Genomic DNA, 27,431 nt, shown 5'->3' on the forward strand with positions numbered 1-27,431 from the left:
ACCTCAACACTTGTTTGGGATTTTTTCATCCCACGGAGATATGCCCCGTTTGCTGGAAGTTGTAGCAAACTATTGGTTTCTTGGCCTCGATAGCTTTTTTTATTTTGCCTTTCTGCCCTTCGTTCGGGTGTCTTCTCCTTTTTGTCGCTGTACTCGTCACTATTTTTCACCGAATCTGACCTTTCCTTTCATTTATACGCACTCGACTTTGAGCATCGCTTTGGCTTGTCGGGTCTGTATTTATTCCTCGCCTTCTTAGGAGCTTCGTGGCCTTCGAATGCCCGGCGAGTTACCTACTCCTCAGCGAGATTGGCCGCTCTTGTGATAGTGTCTACGTCTGGCTTATCTTGAACCCAATACTTGATGTTTACTGGCAGCCGGCGGTAGAAGTGTTCTAAAGCAACGCACTGCATTGTTTCTCGGCGGCGCCGAGTGCACCCTCTTCTCTGAGCCGTTCCTCCAGGTTTACCTCCAAGGTATATGCAAAATTTGAGTATGACTCACTATTGGTCTTCTCGACTTCCCTGAGTTTTCGCCTGAATGCTTCTGCTGATAACCTGTACTGTTTAAGCAGATTTGCTTTGATTTCATCGCAGTCCTCTGCTTCTTCTTTCCCCATGCGGGCAATGATATCAGCTACCTCACGTGGCAGTAACTAAGAAAGCGTCGCGGCCACGTCTTTCTCGCGAATTTTGCCTTCTCGCACCTGCGCTCAAATTGCACTAAAGAAAGTCGTATTCCCCTCCTGCTGCGTAGGGTGCCATCAAGTCTGTCATTCTGCGCTCGCTTTCACGTGCCTCTGTGCTAGGTCTTTCAATATTTTCAGCTTTCAGGTGCTCAATCTTTAGGCGCTTCATTTCGATGTCGCGCTCTTCTTTGGCCTCACGTGCTGCCCGCTTGCTCTATTCTTTGGCTTCTAGGCGCTTACGCTCTTCCATTTCTTCTAGGCGCTTGCGCTCTTCCTTCTTATGCGCAATGCTCTCTAGGCATTCCTTCAGTTCATTGTCGTCTGCCCCGGTCGTTTCGATCGCCTCTATGATCTCCGGCTTTCTCTTTGATTCGGCAATTTGGAGGCAAAACTCTCTGGCCAAGCTCAACAATTCCGGCTTCTTTTGTGCCTTCAAGTTCATGGCTGTCCTTAGTGCTACTAAATCTTCACTCTATGACGTAACACCCTTGACGTACTCAAACTTCCGTAAACGATTAAAGATAAATCACTGATCTCCACCCCCCAAATATACGTAAAGCCAAGGGATATCTCAGTGAAGAAAAGCCGTGCACTCACCATATCCAGTCATGAATCCTGAAACTTTCCTTCCGAACATTGTCACCAGGACGAAGAGGCTACGATCTCGTAGACGTCGTCCAAAGTTGGGGTCTCTAGGGTTGCGTATCCCAATCGCTGCCAACCAGTTGTTGCGTTCGGTAGGGTGGCGTACCCCACAGCTGCCGAGTTGTTGTGACGCCTGTTTATCGAAGCTCGACCGACAGCACTATTGTGTAGCGTGGCGTCATCGGCACACTGCAGGCATACGGTAGATCATGGGGACCAGGCAAGGGCGAGACGATTTCTAGTGCGAAACTTGCGCGGTTTATTCAATGGTTGGTGAAGGATGAGAAGAAGAGAATGAAGGGGAAAGTACATTGTGCAGCTCCTTTAAATAGGCTCTCTAGAATCGCGCGCAAGATCTTGCTCACGTCAACGCCACGTGACAGCACTGAGTCTGGTTAGCGGATGGGCGTCTCCCACTTTCAGTGAGGCGGTACGGGCCCGCCTCCGCAGGTACCAACTGGCAGGTCCGGCACCAGAGGCGCTTAGCCTTTCTTCTAGGCGACGTCCGTTCGCGGAAAGAGCGCCTGGTCCATTCTCCCTGTTGACGTGGTAAGCCCTCGTCGTGGCTTTGCAGCTGCTCTCACTTTCAGTGAGCCGGTAGGTCCGGGAGGGGCGGCTTGATCCTTTCTTCTAGGTGACGTTGGTTCGTGGAAGTTCTCCTGGAGAGCTTGACAGTTCGCGGAAAGGGCGTCTGGTTGTGCATAGGCGGCTGATCCATTGTCCCAGTTGACGTCTTCACGAGCGTGTCTCCGCTGGTGGGAGTCCGGGGGTCCTGTCTAGTTCACGGAAAGGGAGCACAAACACAAAGGGGCCTGTGAACACTGCAGGGCGTCCGCCAGACCGGCCTCCACTCAAGATAACCATAGCGAATTAGGAATTCGCCCTTCATTTCGATGAGGCATGGTGGTCGAGCATCCCTTTTTCACGGGGTGCTACATGCCAGCCGTGACAATACAAATGACAAGCTAGGCTACGTAAGGCCCGGCTGTCGAGAGACACTCTTAAGAAATCAACAGTACCTGTTTCCCCATGGAGCATGTTCACATATACCCCACAAACAGAAGCATACTAAGCCTGCAAAATAAGTGAACAGACAAACGAACCAACGAACGAACAAACAAATGAACTAACACAAATCTAATCGGAGAGGATTCCGATGTGCACACGAGTTAATACGCGTAGAAGTCATACAAAGTTGCGGATGCGTCGACTATCGAGGGATCAGACGACTGCTCCGCCTCGGCTCCCCATTTTACGTCCGCACTGGGCAACTCCTGCTGCCGCAGTACGAATAACTGCGGCCAAGCAGGGCTGACGCCGCCCCCTCAAAGCATAAGTCCCGGTGAACGAGCATGCGTTGCCAGAGAGACTAAGCACGCGGTGCTCGAGTATTCATACACAAGGGCCGGAGGGTAGCCAGGCTGATGGAAGACATCTTATCCACTAAGTAGACGAGGGACGCGTAAGGAATGCGTGCAGCCACAGCCGTAGAGACTAAAGACATGATAGAAGCGGAAGGCTACCAAATCAGTAACTTGTTCCCCGTGCTCAATGGGCGCCCGTCTTTCCGCCAACACATGCTATGGGACTGCTGCAGATACCTCTGGCAGAAATACTTAGTCACATGTGGCCTCTTTTAGAAGCCTGAATGGGTCACCCCAGCCAACGACAACAGGACACGATGCTGTTTGCTCTGGTCAAGCGCATCCATCGTCTAATTACCTTATACCCATTCCTCCTTTCTTATGTCTAAAAGTCACCACATCTTCAATAAAGGTTTTTCATTTAGTGTTGGCCATTTTTGCCCAGAAAGAGTCCAATTTGTTGTTGCGGTGGCTAAAATAAAGACGAAAGAAATATCCCAACATGTCGGGGAAGCAAGAGGAAGCGCACAATCGATGCAACCGCTACAATAACCGTTGAGTCTTCACAATGAACGCAGAACTAAAAAAAAATGTTGCAGCGAGCTTCAGAAACATACGTTGCACAGAAAAGTCGAATCGTACTTGTTATAGTTCACTCTTAATGCACAGTGAAGTTGCCATGAAAAGTGGAACCGATACGCCCTGCTCTCCATCAAAGGGTTAAACCTGGTGTGCACACTCTCGATCTGTGACCTCGGAAGGATTACTTGTAGACCACTCTGCTCTTCATAAGCAGTCAATAAGGCTGCCTCATAAAATTACAGAATGGTATTGTACCCGCACGTGCTCGAGGGACCGAGAACCTGTCTCATTGAATGTTTTTTTTTTGTTTCTGCTTGTTGCTCGATTGCAGTGTTGCGAAAAGTAGTTTCCCATAAGCTCTTCAAGGTGTAGTTAGGCGCTGAAATAGTACGTATGGGGACACTAAGGTGTTGTATGCGCCGGTGTGCTAAGCCGCATTGAAGAGGTCGAATGAGCGCAGTCTTCTGTACAGCCAGAATGCTCTCGGCGGTAATCACCCTGCAAGCACTCGGAGGGAGGCTAAGTTCCCCAATTCCACCCTTCACTTTGAGGTTTTTAATAGTATGAACTACCTCAACGTTACAGTACACAGTACTTAGGCTAGCCTATGTCATTCAGACATCGAACGGTCTTTCCACTTTTAATACTAACATTTGGTAGCTCATTTTTATCGCAAGTTTGTTGTGTGGCAACAAGTAGTCTCGGTTAGAGTGAAATTTGAACATTTCTATAGTTTACAGGGCACAAAGAACCATCGCATTCCTCGCGCTGACTTCCCTATTGCTTCTTTAGAACATAAGGCGAGGAGTGACGGCTCCTCAGCCGACTAGCTCTGAGTTATCCTCGTATCTTCGTCTATTCGTTCCAGTACGGCCGACACCGCGATCGAGAAGGCTGACTGAAGTAATGCGAGCACATGTTGCGTTGCCGCTTAGAAGGAAAGCACAACGCGCTAATTCATACAGGAAACCGCAAATCGTGTGGTAATTTGGTGACGTACTCTGTGATTTGCCTTTTATTGTGTCTTACTGTTCCTGCACCTTCCCCATTTGTCCTACGTTAATAACGCACTCTGCACAAGCTCGGACAGAAGCCAGGCAAATGGGGAAAGTCTCATATGGCTTTATTGCTTCCAACCTCGCTCGTCTTGCTGGCGCGGAAAACGGCAGCAAATTGGCGCCCTCGCCTCCCTTACTCCCTGACTAATAAGCAGCTGTTACACTTTGATAAGCTGCCAAAGTTGCTGTCGGAGGACGTCGAAGCCGGGATGAAGTGAGAGGGGTGTTGTCGTACCAGCTTACTTCATAGCAGCAGGCTACAGATTGCAGAGCGTGCGGCCAGCTGCCAATCTTAACCCTCCGTGGCACCTGCAATTTTGTCCCCCACTCAACCATTGCGAAATCGTCACTGCCTTACTTCGCTGGTCGCCTCTGCCGTTTGCGCCCTACGCAGGCAGCAGCAAATGTTCTAGCTTGTGTAGGGGTCAATTCAGGTGTAGGGGGAACTGCAGTTATACTGCGATGGGTTCGAAAAGAAGGCCAACGAAGCTAGGCAAGTTTTTCGGGTGCGGTGGTGCAGCTCAGGAGCTTTAAAAGAAAAAAAACTGTTTGGTACTTCAAGCTCTAACCAGCATTTGCTCTCTACGTCCGGCAACGTCAGCCTTTACGCAGTCGTCGTCGCCACGCTATGCAATTCCGACATCCTCACATTACGGCGAAGAAAACACAAATCATTGCCCGCCGTCACTCGTAATTGAACTCTAGCCGCAAATGATATAGGCAGTTAGGAACAGGACGCGATAACCATTGCGCAACCATACAGCCACCCTGCGTGGCACGCATGTAGTTTTTGCGCAATTTGTACCGTGCGCTACGCAAATACGGATATTTCTGACGTCTGTGCACGTATGTATAGGACGCAACAGCCGGCAATAGGGTCACTTGGCGTAGGTGGTGCTCAGTGCAGCAGGCCTTTTCGAAGCGGCTTTCAGTGAAACAGACATTCTCAGTGTTCCTCTGGCTGTTATATATAGGTGTAATTTAATGAAATATCACCGTCATACCAACGACGTTTTCTTTGCCGTTTCGCTGTCGTGGTCGCATGCAGGATTGCAGACTTTCCAGAATTGGGTTCAGTGTTCGCATTCAGAAAAGTGAGTTCTGCCGAGTTCTCCTGAACTTGAGTTCAGAGCAGGAAAAGTCACAAGTGTGTGCTGACCCTTTTCATTTTTATCAGCCGAATATTAGTCATGATAACGTCAATGATCAGTATGTTCTTTCTGGTGTTGTCTTTTACGTTGGTTCCATTAGGCGCGATGTTTTATAAAAGAAAGAAACATGCACATTCAAGGCACATGCGGGAATTTACGTGAAGTGAAGGTTGAATGAAGTGGTTAAATAATTGGGCATTCAAGTAACGACAACGATTGCACTTGTGTTTACCTTCATCCCAACCAACGTGTAATCGCACGCAAACGTTACTTTTATGCACCGAAACGGTAAAAATTACTATAACCCTTGCACCACATTGGCGGTAAATTTACTTGTAAATGTGTGTAAGGCATCCATAACTCTCATATCACAGTGGCACATGACCGTTCTGTAGGATCGACCATCAGTAGGCGCACATTCAATCGCACGTACCGAATGGCTGATCTAGCCATTCGGTACATGCGACAGTTAATCAAAGAAGACGTTAAATATAACAGGCTATTCCATTAAAATATCGGTGTTCTTTAGAGATGCCTAGGCGCCGACAATATGTTTTCATGTATTATGTAGGGATTTATTTTTGTATAATGTAGAACACAGGCGTGCTTACACGTACTATTGTGGTAGTCAGCCTACATGGTGTAAATAAGAACATTTGTGGTAACTGCATTGGGAGAACATGCCAAGTTCGCACGTATATCCACAAATATAACCAGCGAGAAACCGTTAACACACGCTAAACCACGCGCAGAAGAAGCAAAGAAAGGTTCGTTGTAAAACAAAGGGAGAACTTGCCTGATCAGAATACGAAGGTTGTTGGTAGAATCCTCTGGAACTATTATGAACGCGTGTATGCGGCCAGCGTTGAGGCACAGACTTGAGGCTACACAGACTCAACGACGAAGATGCTTTGAGTATTTTTCTTTTGGTCTTGAAGTAGGAAGGTTCACGGCCGTACAGAAGGAAGAACGGGGAAAATCCTGTGGTAGACTGAGTGGCGCTGTGGAAAGCGTTGGTAATGAAGGGTAGTATCTGGTCCAAGTTAGTATGGTCAGTGGAAACGTATATTGAAAGCATGCCGCCTAGTGTACGATTAAAACGTTCTGTAACTCCATTGGGTTGGGGATGATATACACTATAGTGCGATGCATGCACAATATTGCATTCGCGTAGAAGTGCTTCTACAACTTCGGAGAGGAAGGAACGTCCGGGATCGCTCAGTAGCTCACGAGGAGCACCGTGCCGAAGAGCGATGTTATGGAGGATGAACAAGACGAGTTCACGTGGTGTGGCAGACGGAAGCACTTTAGTTTCGGCGTAGCGCGTAAGGTGGTCCACAGCGACGATAACCCAGTGGTTGCCATTTGGAAAATTTGGAAGGGGTATGTACAGATCAGTATAGAAGACCTGGTGGGTCAGGGCAGGGATTGGAATGACCCTTTGGTGACGTAAGGTGGACTCCTGCGGCGTTGATACTCGAAGCACAAGCGGACGTACTGCCGGACGAAATGGTACATACCGCTCCAGTAGTACCGAATCCGCAGGCATGCGTAGGCCTTTAATACTTCCGCATGGACGCATTGGGGGTACGCATGAAAGGAGCCACAGGTATCGAAACGTAGACGACGAGGAATCATCAGCAACCATTTACGGCCACCAGATAAGTAATAGCGGGCTACAGAAGCCCATCGCGGATGGTAAAGTGATGAACAGTGCGTCGAAGCGTGCGGTTGGTGGTTCGCGGTGACGGGTGCGACAGGAACTCTCAAGGAGCGGCGATGCAAGGATCCTGGCGCTACTCGGATAGCATATCGGCATTGGTAAGGGACAGATAATCGTAGCTGACGACAGTCGCAACACCAGGCACATCGGGAAGAGGAGAGCGGGAAAGGGCGTCGGCATTGGCATGTTTGCGGCCGAACTTGTAGGCTACATGAATGTCATTGTCTTAGAGACGTAGGGCCCACAGATCCAGGCGACCAGATGGATCCTTGAAGGAAGACAACCAGCACAGGGCATCGTGATCAGTCACAAGGTCGAGTGGTCAGCCGTAGAGATAAGGTAAAAATTTTGTTCGCCCAAACAATGGCGAAACGTTCTTCCTCCGTAACAGAAAAGTTTGTTTCCGCTTTGCTGAGGGTGCGGCTGGCGTAAGAGACGACGTACTCGTCGAAGCCAGACTTGTACTGAGCAAGAATAGCACCGAGGCCGACACTGCTAGCGTCTGTGTGGATGTCTGTGGGACCGCACGGGTCAAAATGGCGCAGAATAGAAGGGTAAGTTAGCAGATGGTGTAAAATGGCGAATGCGCCATCGTAAGTGGAAGACCAAGCCGAAACGTCTTGGTTGTCCGCGACACATTACGCCAATGGGGCAATGCATGATTGAGGAAAAATTGCGGGAAAATCATCGAAAATACGAACAAAGGCCGATAAAGCTGCGGAGTTGCTTCATTGTAGTCAGCCTGAGAAACTGGTTGAAGGCTCGAAGCTTTTCGGGGTCAGGAAGAACACCATCCTTGCACACAACGTGGCCTAATATAGTGAGCCAGCGTGCAGCAAAATGACACTTCTTTAAAATAAGCTGCAGCCCAGCATGTGTAAGGCAACAAAGGACACTTGCAAGGTTGTTGAGATGTGAATCAAAGTCCCTCGAAAAAATCACGACGTCGTCTAGATAACAAAGACACGTGTGCCACTTGAGGCCTCGAAGTATGTTGTCCATGAGGTGTTTGAAAGTGACAGGCGCATTACAAAGGCCGAATGGCATCACGTTAAACTCGTATAACCCATCAGGAGTTACAACTGCAGTCTTGGCGCGATCAGCTTCATACTTAGGAACTTGCCAGTACCCCGATCGCAGGACGAGAAAAATTCTGCTCCTTGCAGGCAGTCGAGGGTGTCATCGATTCGGGACAGGGAGTAAACATCTTTGCGCGTGATTTTATTTAGGTGCCGATTATCCACACAAAACCTGATGCTACCGTCGTTTTTTTTTCACCAGTACAACTGAGGAGGCCCAAGGGCTGTGTGACGGCTGTATCATGCCGCGGTAAAGAATGTCGTTCACCTGGTTGCCAATGACACGGCGTTCCGCGTGCGAGACTCGATTCGGGCACTGGCGCAGAGGTGCATGGGTGCCGGTGCCGATATGGTGAACGATGCCGGATGTGCAGCCCCAAAAAGTTTGTTGATGGTCAACAGAAGCTTGAAAACGGTTGAGGAGCGCCGAGAGTTGGGTGCACTGGTTATCCGAGAGTTGCGAATCAATGGAAAGGTTGAAGACATCGGAAGATGACGAAGTAGCAGGTGTAATACTGATGACAGGTACGTTAGTCATGTCATCAGGTGGCTGACGAGGATAAACGGGGCCAATGTCGCCAAGTAGCTCCAGAAATTCACCACGGAATAAAGTTGCTTACGAAGGTAACCAATTCGTAACGTAAATGGCGCCGCCAAAGTTTACTATGATGTGAATAGCAAAAGGACGGAGCAAGTTTTTGTGAGAGGCGAAGGCATCGGAGGGTGAAAACAGAGCAGTAGAATAGGCAGCGGAGTCGCAACAAAAAGGCACGCGAGCGCAGAGAAAGGAGACATGTCCGTGTCCGCAACGACGATTACTCAGGGAAATGGAGAGAAACACGGCTCAGACGGGGCATCACACCAGCGATAATGCAAGTTCGGCACGCGCACAGTCAACAACAGTCTGATGTGTAGAAACGAAGTCACAGCCCAGAATGATGTCGCATGAGCATGGTGAATAGGCAACAAGTTCAACGACGTACAAAACATCCTGAATGACAAGCCAAGCTGTGCATGACACAGAAGGCTGGACGTGGTGCACGGTTGTCGTACGCAGGAGATGGAAGAAAGCGGTGTCGTAATCTTTCTGAACTTGCGACATAGTTCACCACTCAGCACAGAAACTGCAGCACCGGTATCAACAAGCGCTTGTACAGCGACACCCTCAATATACACGTTGATTTCGATAGCTGGTGAAAACCGAGGTTTTAAAGTTTTCGACACGAGCGCCGTTCTTGCCTCCGGAACTGCATTGCGCAGTTTTCTGCTTGGACGGGCTGGGGTCGACGGAGCATAGGGGAAAGGGGCGGCGACGTGGGGATGGCCACCGGCGTTTGCCAAAGGCGCGTCAACCCGACGAGATAGAATCAGGCGCTGGACTAGACGAAACCGGGCGTGCTGGGGCTTCAGGGGGAGCGTAGCCTTGAATTCTGGCGTCATTGTGGATGCAGAAGTCGCGGCGATGTCAAAAGCGTGCTGCATGGCCAGGAACATGGCAGAAATAACATATTGACCTGTTTTCTGCAACGCGCCAAGGGTTGGCAGGCACTGGGGTGGGACGCAGAAAAGGGAGCAGAGCCAGATGGGCGGGTGGCCGCTCCGCGTAGGGTTGAGATTTATTGCAGCGATCAAGGAAAAACGAAAACGCTCGGATCAACGGAGTAGCAGGGTGAGCGCGAGCATCAACAACAGTGTTCTGTTTCGTCTTTTGCTGGCATTCGTATATATCACTACACTATGCCTTCACAACGAGAAATTTGTCCGTAACGTTAGACAATGAATGACTCATACCCCCTTAAGCAAGCAATATTATATATATATATATATATATATACATTATTATCATCATCAGCCTGGTTACGCCCACTGCAGGGCAAAGGCCTCTCCCATACTTCTCCAACTACCGCGGTCATGTACTAATTGTGGCCATGTTGTCCCTGCAAATGTCTTAATGTCATCCGCCCACCTAATTTTCTGTCGCCTGCTGCTACGCTTCCCTTTCCTTGGAATCCAGTCTGTTACCCTTAATGACCATCGGTTATCTTCCCTCCTCATTATATGTCCGGCCGCCCCCCCCCCCTTTCTTTTTCTTGATTTCAACTAAGATGTCATTTACCCGCGTTTGTTTCCTCGCCCAATCTGCTCTTTTCTTATACCTTAACGTTACACCCTTCATTCTTCTTTCAACAGCTCGTTGCGTCGTCCTCAATTTCAGCAGAACCCTTTTCGTAAGCCACCAGGTTTCTGCCCCATACGTGAGTACTGGTAAGACACAGCTGTTATACACTTTTCTCTTGAGGGATAGTGGCAACCTGCTGTTCATGATTTGAGAAGGCCTGCCAAACGCACCCCAGCCAATTCTTATTCTTCTGGTTATTTCAGTCTCATGATCCGGATCCGTGGTCACTACCTGCCCTAGTAGACGTATTCCCTTACCACTTCCAGTGCCTCGCTACCTATCGTAAACTGCTGTTCTCTTCCGAGACTGTTGAACATTACTTTAGCCTTCCGCAGATTAATTTTCAGACCCACCCTTCTGCTTTGCCTCTCCATGTCAGTGAGCATGCATTGCAATTGGTCTCCTGAATTACTAAGCAAGGCAATATCATCAGCGAATCGCAAGTTACTAAGGTATTCTCCATTAACTTTTATCCCCAATCCTTCCCACTCCAGGTCTCAGAATACCTCCTGTAAACATGCTGTGAATAGCATTGGAGAGATCGTATCTCCCTGTCTGACGCCTTTCTTTATTGGGATTTTGTTGCTTTCTTTATGGAGGACTACGGTGGCTGTGGAGCCGCTATAGATATCTTCCAGTATTTTTACATATGGCTCATCTACACCCTGATTCCGTAATGCCTGCGTGACTGCTGAGGTTTAGACTGAATCAAACGCTTTTTCGTAATCAATGAAAGCTATATATAAGGGTTGGTTGTATTTCTCACATTTCTCTATCACCTGATTGATAGTGTGAATATGGTCTATTGTTGAGTAGCCTTTACGGAATCCTGCCTGGTCCTTTGGTTAAAGTCTAAGGTGTTACGAAGAGTTGCGAAGAAATGGTTTTAATTACACGCGATGGACGATGATCGTTGCGTGATCGTAGCGCAGGCCGGCCTCTCCAACTCCTCGTTCTCTTCGTCTTCTCTTCTCGCTTCTTGTCCGCGCCTTTCGTATCCGTTACATTTCCCCGCAAGCAGACGAAGCCCGTGGGGCGAGTCAGGATGGACAAGCAGAGTAGAAAGGCTTCAGGCGAGTAACATGAGTCAGCTGAGTTCTACTTGATCGCCGACCATTGCACAGGAGGCGAGCTATGACGTAAGTGAGTTCGCTCAGGTGGTCCACTACTACAAATGGGCCTGAATATTGTGACAAAAACTTTTGGCACAATCCGCGCTTGTGTTGCGGTGTCCAAAGAAGGACCAAGTCACCTTTTTGCAGCGATACTTGTACGTGATGGCAGTCGTATCGCTCTTTCGAACGACTTTGCGAGGCCAGAGTACGAAGACGAGCTATTCGACGGGCTTCTTCGGCGAGAAACAAAGCCTTCGAAACAGAATCGTCACTGTGCAGTGCGAAGGGTAAGAAAGTGTCCAGAGGGCTTCGCGGTAACCCGGCATACAGGAGATGAAATGGACTATAGTTCGCGGTTTCGTATTTGGCCGTGTTGTATGCGTAAGTGATGAATATAAGCACGTCATCGCAGTTGGATGGATGGAATAAACTTTATTGTCTAAAGGATAAGGTGATCTACCCACCCCCCGACACGCAGGTCAGGGGGCGAGTGCCGCCGCCGCAGATGCAGGGTGGGAGGTCTTGGGTCCCAGCAGCCTCTTCAGACAGTTGGACGAGCCGAAGCTGGAGGTCAGAGTCCGAGCTGCGCAGCAGGGTCTCCCAGGTGTCTCTACTACCTATTTTGTGCGTTCCTCCGGGAGAGTACGGACATTCCCATATTATGTGGTCGAGGGTTCCTCTCGCCCCACAAAGATTACATCTATCGCTCCTGGCCTCGGGGAACATGTGGTTCGCCATAACCGGGTGCGGATACGTATAAGTTTGTAGTCGTCTCCACGCGACTGCTTGTCCGTTGTTTAATTTCGGGTCTGGCGGGATACGAGTCTACAGCCAATCTATAATGCTGCGTGATCTCCCCATATTTTAGCATGCGCTCTCCGCTCCCTCGGTCATCGAGGGGCCCCGTAGCGGCTCGGCGGTAGAGATCTCGAGCCAGCTCGTGGGCCGCCTCGTTGCCGGGGACGGCTTCGTGCGCCAGAGTCCAAATGATTTGAATTTTTCTATCTAACTTTCTCTGGCCTAGGATTCTGGCCGCTAAGGGCGAGATCCTTCCCTTGCTAAAATTTTGTCAGGCAGTTTTGCTGTCGCTGATCACAAATTTCGCGTCCGTTCCAGCGCAAGCTAATGCGATCGCAATTTCCTCGGCAACTTCCATGTTGCGCCCGCGCAGAGTGACAGCGGTCACGGGAATACCCCGGCCACTGACGACCGTTGCCACCGTAAAATTGCCGCTACCTCCCGCCGCGTCTACATAGACCACCTCATGTTCCGAAATATTACCGAATCTAATTTTTGATGCTTCGGTTCGTTTATGCCTCCTGTCTTTGCTATGTTCCGGGTGCATGTCTTTTGGCAGGGGGGGGGCGGATAATCAGATTTTTTTTCTCACTTCCCTATCTACTTCCACCTTTTGGGTGGGGCCTCTGTCCGGATTTATTTCAACTTTGGCCAACATGGCTCTTCCTGTCCTCGTGGTGCTAAGTCTCTCAATTTGGGAGGTTCGCACCGCTTCCGCCAGTTCTGCCCATGTGTTGTGCACTCCTAGAACCATCAGTCTCTCTGTTGATGTACACATGGGCAGTCCCAGAGCTCCTTTTACGCTTTTTCTCATTAGAGAATCAATCTTTTCTCATTTCACCGCTTTCAAATCGAGATATGGCATTGCATAGCTCACCTGGCTGAATGTGTACGCCTGTATTAGTTTAATTAATTTTTTCTCCTTTAGCCCTTGGCCTTTGCTCGCCACCCGCCTAATTAGGCTGAGGGTCTGTATTGCGTGATTCTGCAGCCTCTTGACGGTCTCGCCATTGTGGCCGCGTGACTGGAGAATCAGGCCCAAGATTCTAATTTGCTCGACTATTGGCCCCTCCTTACCCGCCATTTTAATTTTGATCTCCGACGGTGCCTTGCACCTTAAGTGTTTCGGATTGTATATAAATAAGTCTGATTTCTGCGGCGAGCATGCTAGGCCTCTCTCGGCCGTGCAAGCAGCGGTAGAAGACGGTATGGCTGCAGTTTCTGCATACTGTGTAAGATGGTCTACGCAGACAATTATCCAACAGTTCTTGTTAGCGGGAATGGACCCAAAAGGTCACTGCCTACTTGCTCGAACGGCGTATTGGTTGTTGTCAATTGCCGAAGGGGACCCGGGGCTGTGGCGGTCGGTCGCTTGTGACGTTAACACGTTTAACAACTAGCGACATAACGCTTGGTTGTTTCGTACATCTTGGGCCAGTAAACGCGCTCCTGCGTGCGGTGCAGCGTTCGTGCGAAGCCGAAATGGCCGGATGCCACATCATCATGCATGGCGCGTAGAATGTCGGAGCGGAGACTCTGGGGGACAACAAGCAGAAAACGCTTCCATGCCCGGAGTAATTAGCTTTGTAGAGCAATCTATCACGGACAGTAAAGCGACCGCTGCCTTTAGAAGTACGGGTGGCGACAAAAAGCGGATCGAGGGTAACATCATTACGTAGTTCTCGCTGAAAGTCTGCCGCGTCAGGGAACGTAGAAGTAACAGCAGCGAGACCTAGTCGTCAAAATTCTCAGCATCGCATTCGGTAGTCGCAAGAGGAATCCGAGAGAGGCAGTCTGCGTCAACGTGACGACGGCCACTCTTGTACGATACCACAAAGTCGTATTCCTGGAGGCGCAGCGCCTAACGTGCGAGGCGACCAGAGGGATCACGCAAACCGACCAGCCAGCATAAATAATGGTGGTCGGTGATAATCTTGATTGGTCTACCGTAAAGATAACACCGAAACTTTTGTATGGTGAAAACGGCTGCCAGGCATTCCTGTTGGGTAACCGTATAATTTCGTTAAGATTTGATCCGGCAACGGCTGGCATATGCGACACCATGTTCTGCGCCACTGCGACGGTGTACAAGCACCGCTCCTATCCCGGTTCCACTAGCATCAGTGTGAACTTCAGTCGGGCAAGGTGGATCGAAGTGACGCAAGAGGAGTGCTGACGTTAGTATGATCTTCAGTTGAGAGAATGATGCGTCACACTCCGGTGTCCAATTGAAAGATGCATTTTGTCGCAAAATATTTGTCAATATGTAAACGATGTCGGCGAACCGGGGTACAAAACGACGAAAATACGAACATAGGCCAAGGAATGAGCGGAGTTCTCGTGCTGACTGCGGTGGCTTGAAGGAGCTCACTGCTTCAATCTTACGAGGATTGGGTCTGACGCCATCCTTGTCGACTAAGTGTCCCAGGACGTGTGTTTGACGTTCGCCGAACCGACACTTTTTTGAGTTTAGGACCAGTCCAGCTTTCTCAATGCAGTCGAGAACGAGGCTGAGGCGTTGGTTATGTTCTTCAAACGTGCGGCCAAAGATTACAAGATCATCAAGGTAACACATGCATATCTCCCACTTTAGACCACGTAGTACTGTGTCCATAAATTTTCAAAGGTGGCAGGAGCATTGCAAAGGCCAAAAGGCATAACATTAAATTCGAATAGGCCATCTGGAGCCACGAAAGCGGTCTTTTCCTTGTCGGCAGGGTCCATAGGTATTTGCCAATACCCCGATCGCAAATCAAGTGTTGAGAAGTAAGAAGCAGCGTGTAAGCAATCAATGACGTCATCGATTCGCGGTAGTGGATATACATCCTTCTTCGTCACTGTGCTTAGATGTCTGTAGTCCACGCAGAATCTCCAGGCGCCATCTTTTTTTCGGACCAGGATTACTGGGGCTGCCCATGGACTAGACGACTCTTGAACGACACCTTTGTTCATCATCTCCTTGACTTGCTCTGCAATAACTTTGCGCTCGGACGATGACACTCGGTAGGGCTTCCGGCGGATGGGGTGTGCTGAGCCGGTATCTATTCTGTTACGAGCGCGGGACGACGGTAAACGAAGGGGTGCATCTCCATGCGTGAAGTTGAATGCAGCCTCATGCCTGGCAAGGACCTGTACCAGTGCTTGCCGTTCCGATGTACCGAGAGCCTTGCTGATCATGCCGAGCATTAGCTCTTCAGAATGGCAATTATCGTAAGGAGAGCAAGCTGTAGAGACGTCCGTAGTTAGCGCCGCTATTGAGCTACATGCGGCTTTATCGAAGAGAGCGATTTTCATACCACGAGGAAGGACAACCGGCGTGGCGGAACAGTTCAGCGCCCACAATGTGGCAACTCCTTTCGTCATGCACACGACAGAGCAGGGCCCAAGTATATCTTTTTAGCACAGTTTATGCTGAAAGGCCTAACTACAAGGTCAACACAATCAGCATCAACAGTAGTTGCAGAAACACGAACGGGCGTCAGGCACCACAATGGTGCAATCACTTCATCAAGAACACTGAGTGTGTCTGTGTCCCGGTCTTCACCACCCGAGCTTTGTTCCGAATGTGCTGATATAGATAACTTGTTCAATGATATTTTGCCACAACCACAGTCCACGAAAGCGCCGCAATGTTCAAGAAAATCTATACCAAGAATAACATCATGCGAACAATGAGGAAGAACAAGGAATTCCGACACAAACACTTTCCCAGCCAACAAAACACTCACAGCACAAACACCAAGGGATGAAGCCACTCGCCGCCTACTCCACGAAGGTAATACCATCGTTCCAAGAAAACATAACTTTGTGGCCTAGACGGTTTTTGAAAGCGAGGCTCATCACAGACACAGTCGCCGCAGTATCAACTAACGCCATAGTCGGTATTCCGTCAATCGAGACATTCACTTTGTTTTTGAACATGATAACAGGCAGAGGTATTTCTCGCAAAGACCGCCCGGCGACCACACCTCCATTGGCCGGGGATGCTAGTTTCCCGGCGGCGGTGAGGAAGAACGGCGCCGAGAGGACGGAGAGCGGCGGGGACGGTTATTTGGTGGCGTCAAACTCCGCTCAGATGCTGGTGAATCGCTGCGCCTTGTCTCGTGTGAGAAGTGGTCCATTGGAAGCAATGCGGTCGTCCGCAAGTCATATGAAGTACGGGTTCTGGGTGGCGAGAACATCGGTGGTGTCCTACGTGATTGACGGCCTTGGCGACAATACCGAGCTCTATGGCCTGCGGAACGGCAGTTGTAGCACACGGGAGGGTCGCGGTTCACAGCGTCTTCCTCGAAACGAATGATAGGCGGCTGCGGGCGGCGAGAAAGTTCGTTGTCATGTGGATAACGTATCCCTGCTGCTTGCTGAAATCCGTTATATCTTTCATAAGTCACGTCGTGGTAGTAGGGTCGGTGCTGTTCTTGTCGTGGCCTGATAGAAGTCAGAGGGCCTCGGGGGTAAAAACGCGGCTGCTCTCGTTGTGGCCGAGTGTCATAAGTAGGGCCTCTGTCGTAGAGACGTGGCTGCTGTCGGGGCGCGAGTTCATAATCCTCAGTGCCCCTTGCCGCAGGATACGGGGAGAATGATGCCACGTTTGGCTCGAAATCTGGTGGCAGGCGGAAGCTATATGAGTGCCTGGATGTTTCACTTGCGCGTGCAGACTGAGTTCTTCCCGAACTATTTGTCGGATCGTTGATGCAAGATCAAGGGGCTGGTTGCTGTCCACGCTTTCAACTGTCGTCGCATTGGCTAGCCTGCCAAACTTCGGCGTGATGCGCCTCGTCTTTAGTTGCTCGGAAGTGCGACACTGCCGAATGTCGTCAGCGACGGAAGACAGGTTGTCTTTTGCGATGAGGAAATTGTACACATCCTTGGCAATTGCTTTTAGGATGTGCCCGACTTTGTCTTCCTCGGACATTCCAGAGTCCACCATCCGACACAGTTTTATTACTGCCTCAATGTAGGTCGTGCAGGTTTCGCCTGGCACTTGCGCACGTTGCAGTAGCGTCTGTTCTGCCCTTTTCTTTTTCGTCGTGGAGTCGCCGAATCGGTCTTTGATTTCTGAAACAAATCTTCCCCATGTTGTGAACGTTTCCTCGTGGTTGTCGAACCACAACAACGCAGTATCCTTTAGAAAGTACACGACGTTCGAAAGCTGAGAAGCGCTGTTCCAGTTGTTGGCGGCACTCACCCGGTGATAATGGATGAGCCATTCCTCGACGTCTTCGTCCGATCTTCCGGCGAAGGGACGCGCATCTCTCAGTTGCAGAACAGAACTTGTCGGCGCAGCAGTTGTAATGGGCCGTTGTTCGTCTGCGTCGTGGGGCATGTTCAACTGCGGTGGACTCGGTGGTAGTCCAGCAAGGCGACGGCTCCGTCGAAGAACTTGTGGTTCAGCCTCCGTCTTCGGGTGTCGATTACCCCGCACCTTCCACCACATCTGTTACGAAGAGTTGCGAAAAAATGGTTTTATTTACAGGCGATGGACGATGATCGTAGCGTGATCGTAGCGCAGCCCGGCCTGTTCAACTCCTCGTTCTCTTCGTGTTCTCTTCTCTCTTCTTGTCCGCGCATTTCGTATCCGTTGCAATATATATATATTGTCACGTAGCAGTGACGGTGAGGACAGCAGCAATACTGGGAACGAGGAAACTAGCGTTTTATTGGGCGAACTTGTGCCCTCAAAAAAACACGCTATACTCAAAGAACGGCGACAGCGGCGAACACAGTCGGCGATCGTCGAAAATCTGATCCGCGGGTCAAGCGCGTCGGCTTTTATAGATAATTAGTCGAATTTTCCCGAGTAACCGCTCGGACCTGCGTGTCTTCCACAAAGTTCTACACTATTCGCGTCGCACATACATGCAATCAGATTACACAAGTTGCGGTGAAAGACAGTGGACGGAACCATCGCTAACATTCCAGAAACTGCTTTTACATGCAGGCGCGTCCTGCGCTGTGCAATAACAATTGCTGGGCGGGGAGATGTGGTCGCCCAATAAAGAAGTACACCTGTCAATATATATATATATATATATATATATATATATATATATATATATATACCTGAGAGCGTACTGATCTCGAAAATTTTGCATATCGATAACTATTAAACAGAAGATGCATATCCAAGTTATGATACGTGTCAGTTTTTGCATGGAATGAAGCAATTTTGCATCAAATTAGACAGTTGAGGTCTTCTTGCACACGCAGATTTGCTGACAGATAGGAAGAATCCACAGAGCCACAGCCATAAACAGCTTCGCTGTAAAATGACCGATAGAAAGGCACTCGTTTTCTCGCGTAGCATTTCACGCTTGTACACGTACGTTCTCGCACACCACCTAAGGAGGCATCTCGCTTCCCTCGTGGTTGTCGAATATAGATGGTTTCAAGAAAGGAAATATCTTGTGCCGCTGTAATGGCATTCATCGCAGCATAACATTCTGCGGGTGAGGGGGTTTGGAGTTAGGCTCTGCATATCTTTCTTGATTGGCGGCCTCAAACTCTCATGTCCACTTTTTGCGTGCCATGCCTTCGCGATATTTACATTGAATTAGGGAGTTTATGAAGCTTTTGTGGCAGTATATAGTGGTTTTCTGCGTCGCAAAACAAATTAGATGCACTGTCAGTCGGCTTGCTTTTATGCGACTGCACAAAACATCGCAGAGAATCGGGGGCAAAAATGATGTTCCGAATAGCATGCACTAGCACTATTATACATCCCTATCTGGCATTGCCCGCGATGCAGCCATAGTGAAGGGAGGAGTGAAAGGGGTCGGGTGCCAAAAGGACGAGGGAAAAAGATTGGTTTAACGAAAAATTGTAGCTTTTCTCCACGCATTTTGCCTATACACGCCTGGACCACCTTTCGTTCTGTCAGTTAATACATGCTTCGGCTGCATAACAGCCTCAATACAAGTTGTATGCTTGCAAAACAGCCTCTGAAAACAGCACAAGCGCAGGTGACTCAGATACCGCTTCTATCGCGACTTGGACGAATCCAGAGGTATACGCGGAGAGTTGACAAGGCGGTTTCAAGGAACTGTCTATGCGCGCTTCACGGACCCGTGCACAGCCCATCAATTTCTCGAAGGAACTGCACCACATTCTCGGAGCACCCGTGATTGAAATTGTCTTTCACTGGAAACATAATCTGTCCAGCCAACGCTATCTCGGCTTCTACCTGCTCAGAAATAGCAAAACGTGGCATTGCCCACCAGGCGGAGAAAATACTTCAGATCAGCAATGCGGAACGTGAACCGCCGGTTGGCGAAACAAGTAAAAGAGAAAGGCTAGAAGTTTCTGCGGCAGGAAGAGTGTTCTCCTGTGTCAGAGCTGGGGGGAAGACAAATAAGCGGAAAGAAACTGATATAGGACTCGGGGAGCTTTCTACAGCACTACTGACGCTGTAAAGCGTAATATCTTCCAAATATAAGAAGCGGGATACCGCAGCCCTGAGGCAGGCGCCAGGAAAACGGAGCTGACCAGTGAAGTCTGACAATACGCAGAGATATAGTTCAAGACCAGCGTTGTTTGCTCAATGTCCTGTTCCGATACTCCGAAGTTATACGCCAATACGAGTAGCTGCCAGCCGCAGTCCGTGGAAACAAGGCACCTCGGCGCACCGCGGTATAAACTACATTGGGATGGGTTTTCGTAAGATGCATTACAACGTCGTCGCGCTCTGTTAGTTGAAGAACGACACTGGCAAACTATACCAAGGACGATGACCAACCAGAATCGCCCTGGTTTTCTTAACGCGGAGATTTACGCCTTTAAGCGAAATTGTCCAGAAGGCGAAATTCGAACGCATTAAAGGGAAGCTGAAGGGTTTTCCAGAAAAAATGAGTGGAGAGCTGTGCGTAAAAGTTTTCAATCCTCCCAATTCGAACATCGCATCGAAATTGAGCGAAATAAAGCGCAAACCGACTTTATTTCGACGAAAAGTGTAGCAGCAGACTCGGGGCAGCTCGCCTGCCTCGTTTGCGCCTGTGATTGGTCGGGCGCCTCATGACGTCAGCAATGGTGTTCGTCCGGACCAACCACTGCCGCTACACATGAAGCACGGTGCAAGGTGGTATGGCGCTGTTGTTTTGCTGAGACGGTAATGGTGAATTTCGAAAGCTTGCGTTTCTCTGAGTTCGGCGTTGCCCCCTACATGTACGAGCCGATTGCGAGGAGCCGACCTCTCGAAGAAGCAAAAGATACTGGTAGCAAGCAGTGGTTTCTACGGCAACGAAAGCGAAGTGTTAGCATCTCCTCGTGTTAGAAACGTTCTTTGGTGAATATGTTTTTTGCAAACCTGCATTCGGCGATCCAGTGAGTTTGTCTCCGGGCAAACAACTGTACTATTATATTCCTACACGCCTCCTCGTGGAGCGTAAGCGGGGATGCGATCGTCGGCATTTGTGCGCTGCCCCAAAGCGGTCGCAATCTACACAGACGGTTTACATGCGGGAAAAGTTTTCCTCCTCTTGCAGCATGTGTAGTGACCTTCATCAGCACGCCATCCGCACGCTACTCATAACCAGAGCCGTAAAGGCGGCGAATTACTTCGGCTACGTGAGATGGCCGGGTTCTCTCTCTGCGCGAGAGTAGGGGGAGGGCAGCGTCCAGGCGTGCGCTTGCTTAATACACATGCAAATTTTACACTTGGACTGGGTTATGGTAGCTACATGTAGGCGGTTTCTCAACACACGTGCGAATAGAAAACGGCGGTTTGCAACGAAACCTGCGTCAAGGCTGGGAGATAAATATGCACCTTCCTTTCAGCGTGCTAACACGAAGGAGCTAGCAGTAAATCAAAATCCAGGTTTGGACGAGTTCGTGTATTCATAAGGTCTTCCATGACCAGTTACCATCCGTCCGCCCGCACCCGCCCCGTCTTTATATGTTCGTTGCCCCGACCTTTTCGCGTTGCGTTTAGAAAGCCTGCTAGCAGCAAGTCAAGTCGTACTCTCACTCATTCACGTATTATTGTTAAACTCTGGTAGGAATCGTCGTCGCGAAAGTGGTTAGAGCACAGCATTGTTGTTCTTGACCGCTTGAAATTCTTTCGTTTCACAGCGGCCTCCCACATAGCTCAAAGCTTCTTGGTTTGCGGGAAGTCACGGAACATCGGAGCATTGTCACGGCCGCCGGTGTTTGTGCAACTGTAGGCTGCACAGAACGCCGGCATGATCGGCCCACCACTTCAATCGAAGCCGCGCCTGTCAACTACCACTCTACATACACACAAGCAAAGGAATGCAGGGTCGAGCGAAGCAGATTATGACGGCACGCACGCAGACACAAGCGGGTCAGGCACGGTCGCGGAGACATCGAAGCAACGGAACACCAGTGCTGACGTCACTACGCCGCGGTTTTCGGTCTCCGCTCGCATCTTCAGCGTCAGCAGCAGCGCGTGGCGCTCGACGGGGGGCGGAGCGACAGCGCAATTTTAACCGACGATTACGTCGCTCCTAAGTGAAAAATCCCCCCCCCCCAAAAAAAAAAAAATTTTACCTGCATTGTTTATAAGGTTCCCGCATCCGTATATGGGCGTCTTATTGAATTTAACAGACTCTTCAGTTTCCATTTAATGGGTAAGCGAAGAAGTAAACTTTCTCAGAAAAGGGCGATGCGTGACGCCACAGCAGCTCTGATGCGCAATGTACCTAAAAATCGCTATATGTGTGCCTGTTCTCTCTGACTTACATCCCTTGTCGCTTGGGGTGCTTCATGGAAGCTGAAGATTAAGGCGATATTTGGATGGAAGTACGCCGTGATGACGCGCTTGTTAGTCGTATATCTTGCACTAGATATGCATGTTAGTCATTCTACAAACGCTTACTGGATCAGCACAGCCGCATACAAGTATCTACAGATCGTGCTCATGCCTCTATTACCTGGAATTAGGATTTCTAGCAATGTTAAGATTAATTATGCAGTAAGAAACACTACAAGTACGCTAGGAATCTGCTGAAGAAATGCTTTACTCAGCTGGAATCACACACACACACACACACACACACACACACACACACACACACACACACACACACACACACACACACACACACACACACACACACACACACACACACACACACACACACACACACACACACACACACACACACACACACACACACACACACACACACACACACACATACACACACACACACACACACACACACACACACGTGCAATTCTTTGAAGCTCGCAACCTACTAAAAGCTTCCGTTTTTGTTGCTAATCAAGCTTAAATTCCACTAGAGACTGAAATCCGGCTAAGATGGCAGTAACGGAGTGCATATCGCGTCAAAAAAACAAATGATACTTTGAAAATGACTTTTTCGTTAGAAGCAGACCATTATTCTCGTTTGTGTTCAAGTACCCCCTTTCACACGCATTTTGTCTGCTAGACATCCCTACAAAATGCAAAACTGATTGTGCTGTTAAATGGTTGATGACGTAATGCAATCACAACACAGTCTGCATAGAGTGACATCCATTATTGTACATTTGGGGACAAAAGTATTTGGACAGCGCATCGCTCGAAAACGTCAAAATTATGTCGAATTCAGCGTGCATAACCAGGAACTGAATGATTCATTATGAATTTTGAGCGAGCGAGCTTAATTGACACATCTCACTTGTCATGCATAGGTCCATGCCGAAATTCAACTTTTCCTCTGTGGATGCAGACTGCAAACTTTTGTCCCTGGCTGTATGTTGGCTTAGTAATGTCGTTCTCTCTCTATCCAAAATAAAAAAAGGTCTTGTTCGTGTTACTGCGGCACCATGCTATAAACAGCTTGAAAGGCAAGTGTATATGCTTGCGCGATACCAATTTTGCCGCCCACTTCAGCAGACGAATCTAACCCCGATATTTAGAAACAGGACTCGAATTGCTGTTCCTCGACTTCACCAATTGGAGCAGAACACTGCCGCTTGATTGCCGAAGACTCTGAATCTCAATAGCGATCCTTGATTATTCCTATACGTCGGTGCATTGCTTGGGAAATGCATTCACTAATATAGAGGAATCTGAGCCGACACCAAGAGCGTCTGGTTACAGAAAACGTTCGTTGCTCAAGAATCGTCCTAGAGTGTCATTAAAACGCAATTACCACTTCAGTCGAAGGGCGGTTCCGCCATGCGCTTTCATCCTTGAGAATTGGAGTGTCAAGCGGAGGTTACATGTCATGAGGAAAGAAATCAGTACCTTTGACAACAGAACACGGTGGTATACCCTCAAGCAATTTCATTGAGCGCTAGCGCACTATTCATTTCACTGTTTTGCAGCCTGTTCGCACTGACGTGGGACAAATTAAGGAGACGATAGCAACCGTCCGAAATTTTTACGCACTACTATCGATATTGGTGCTGTAGGTTCGAAAGACGAAGCCAACCTCCAGTCGCACTGCCAACAAACTTCGTATAACCAAGCCTATGGAGAAGGTACCAGCCAATAAATGTGTTGTTTGGGGCACCGTGCGTTTCACGCGGTGTAGGTGCGATAAAGACAGCTCATTGTGCAATGACATCCAAGAAATCTCAGTGATTTTGGGAAACGATGAATGCAGTCTGTATACACTGCGAACCGTCGTGATGCGGCAGAAAACTCGCTGCGCGTTGCACACCATGAGCAGCAGGCATGCGCTGCATAAATGAGCGCGCGCAGCGTCTGACGTAACAGCACGGTGCAGCCACACCCGTGCCCACATGAGGAAGCCATAGGAGTTGTAGCGACGACTCCACAGAAACACGCGCAACCATCGTGACATTAGCTTGAAAACAAATGCGCTGCTGCTGTTGTTACGAACACACAGGCGCAAACAAACTCAAACGAAGACGAAGGAAACTACAAATAATGCGACGCATGTGTGATTATGCAAGACCAGAGGGACCGACATCACCTACAGGTACAAGAAAGGGCCCTGGGCGTCACCTGGCAGAGTATAATCTTCGTATTCTTCCTTGTTTTTATAGTTTGCACGATAATTTTTTTAAGTGCGTGCCAGTGAGTAGAAATCTTTAGAGAGATCCCACGCACTCTGCCAATCAAGTTTACGCGAAGCACATTTCAGTAACTACTATTGAGCCTAGTTTGGGGTCCTGCAAAGTGTTAACAGATAGGAAAACGTCTCTTATCTGTCAAGGCGAGCAATCATGCGCGCGCCGTCAATAGGAGACGACGACCGCGAGAGGGCGCCGACGATAGCTTCATGACCATGGTGACGACGGTGACAACGATGACATGACGGTGATAACGATGGCTCCACAGCATGGCGACGGCGATTTCATATGACAGCGACGACGGTGGCGTGACGGCTGAATTGTACTCCGATAAAGAAACGTTGTAACCTGTTTCGTTACAGTAGATTCCGTTACAAGCTGCGTGATTACGCAGGTAGCCCAGCGGATTAACTGTCCCGATCCTGAAAGTGGTGCAATATCACATTGTCTTTGAAAGCTGCGGCAGCCGACGAGGGAGGAATTTGCATGTATGCCCTTCAGTGAAGCTACACACATTCGCGTACGCGGCTTGTCATTCTCTGCTAACGTGGCAGCATGGAAAATAACAACAACATTGACATTGAGCGTGGGGTAAGGTGAACTAATTTCATTCACAGTGTAGATCCATGCATTTCATTTTAATGGACTGAGCAATGCTGCACACGACCACTTCGATGAAGGCACTACGATCTTTGCTAGGATGCTCGACGGGGCGCGTTCCATCATAAATGACGAAAGAATAGTGTTAGCGCGACCACTATCCATACCGTATACTAAACCCACTTTGGTGTGCTGTTGTGTAGCCGTGGTCACCTGATTGTCCTTAAAAAAAGAAAAAAAAACTGCTTGTGCGGCAGTTTCGAACCAGATTTCCTCAGCGCAGCAGTGCCCGATGCTCTAACCATCGGACCATAGACTAATACATGGAATCTCCACATAACATCCTCACCAGCTTCAACCGTGCAAGATAGTGCTTTGAGAGGCTTTGCACGTACGTTGCTCCGCATGGCAACAACTTACTAATGAATGTAGGAACGCGCGCTCGTCTAGCTCACAATGAAAATTAAACCTTTACACCTGATAAAGAAGCCTATGCAACTCCTGCGCCGTAGTTCGTTCGCTGTGATATATGCTGTAACCCAATTATACAGTGTCAGCAGCATAAAACTGGCAGTGGTTGGAAGGCCGCGTTTAGTGATGTTTTGTTTGTAGAGTCCGAAAGCCCTCAAGGTCACCCTTATGCAAAATAGAACAGCTGCACCCTGTGATCTATTTCCTTGGAAATATGTTTTTTATTGGATTTAGCCGATGCGACAACGCTTTCTTCACTATTCATTCTTTTCAAATGACGCACGCTACATGTTCGAGTAGCCTTCGCAGTCCGTTCGCGAATTAACGAAGATTGGTTACTTAACTGTTGTTACTGATTTTAACGCCAACGTGGCAATTGAAGTATTGGAGGAGTATGCCGCAGGAAGGAAAATTGCTGGCTCGCCCGTAATCGAGAGCAGATGTAAGCATGAAATGGCAACCGGCAAAGCAGATTCGTTGGAGATGATACTAGCCACAATCTCAAAATAAGTTAGAATAGCAGCTTAGGCTTGTTGGTTTGCCATCCTGGCGTTAACGCGCAAAACGTAGACGAGACACGAGACGAGAAGACGACACCACAAGCGCTGCAAATAAGTGTAGTGCTTGTTCGCAACGGCACACCCCACCACACCGCACCACGACATACTGTGCACTGGTCCATATGAATGCTGACCATATAGAAGAACAAAACCGGCTGAAGGCGGCACAACAGGCAGTGAAAGGCTCCAGGGAGACAGAGCGCACTGCACAGCTAGAAAAAGAAAAGCGCCTGAAGGAGGCTCCACGCATCGTGGCGCCATCTCTCGAGGCAACGAAAAGCCCGCGCCATGGAACTAACGGACCGCTGGCGTTCAAAAGAGCACAGGCAACCCTGTCTCATCGCCAAAAGATGACAATGAAGTGTACGATGACCTGTACCTGCCTTTTCACGTCGCCTATTGGAAATGAGAAATAAAACTTCAGCGTACTATAAGTTCCTGCTTCACGGATATTGTGAAAAAACATTAGGAAGAACTCGAAAGGAATATTTTTTAAAACTTGTTTGGGCAGTAACCAGCGTATGTAATGTGGTCCTGCACAAAGGGTTGGGGGCCAGAGACTGCATTTTGTGGCGTCTTGTTGCTCGAATGATCTCTTTTTCTTCTGACAACTTGCCCGGATGTTATCGTTTGAGCGTCCGGATAAGTGCTCTGTATTCTGGCTCAAGGTCACTTGATAGTCGGCGACAACGGGAACTAAAAGCCCTGCATTCTTAAAAGCAATAGATGCGGTTTTAAAAATTCCATCCATTCTTTAGTTATTCATCGTCAAAAATGCGCCTTCTGTCGCTCGACTATATACCGAAAGTTGGAGCCCAAACAGTGACGGAAGCCCCACCCCCGTTATTCTTGACGCTCTAACGACGTAGAGCAGCTGAATGAGAATGAATGAGAAGAGCGATGGGTCCAGCTCAGGTCTCCAACCAGCCGTCCTTCGTTTGTACCGCAAGCGACGGTGCATCACCGTGACATGATCTTCGAGCGATAAGATAAGAAACGCGTAGAAGGCGGTCAACACGTTGACGTAAGGAGACTAAACGAGGCGCGAAGCTTTACGTGGGCAGTTCTTCGGGTGCTGAGTTTCGGTATTGGAGCGACAACACATTTTTGATGCGAAAGCATTTATTGGCCCATTGAGCGATAAAGCCAGCGTCTATCCTCTGGGCAAGGAAAAAACGGCACCCGAATTCCCATTGGCTGCGACGTGTAGTCGAATGCGCGCCTCGACGGAGCAGAGCGGGCGAAAGCGAACACATGGGTCGTTGGGAACACATGGGTCGAAAGCGAACACATGGGCCCTTCGCTCTCGCGAGCCTCCGTTATCCGCGCGTTCCTTGTCCACGCAAGCTCTCGCCTGCGTTCTAGCTGCACCTCGGTAATCGTTATAAAAAAATTAATGCATAAAAAATAGA

Source organism: Dermacentor variabilis, chromosome 1 (genome assembly GCF_050947875.1).
Source record: "Dermacentor variabilis isolate Ectoservices chromosome 1, ASM5094787v1, whole genome shotgun sequence".
Lineage (NCBI taxonomy): Eukaryota > Metazoa > Arthropoda > Arachnida > Ixodida > Ixodidae > Dermacentor > Dermacentor variabilis.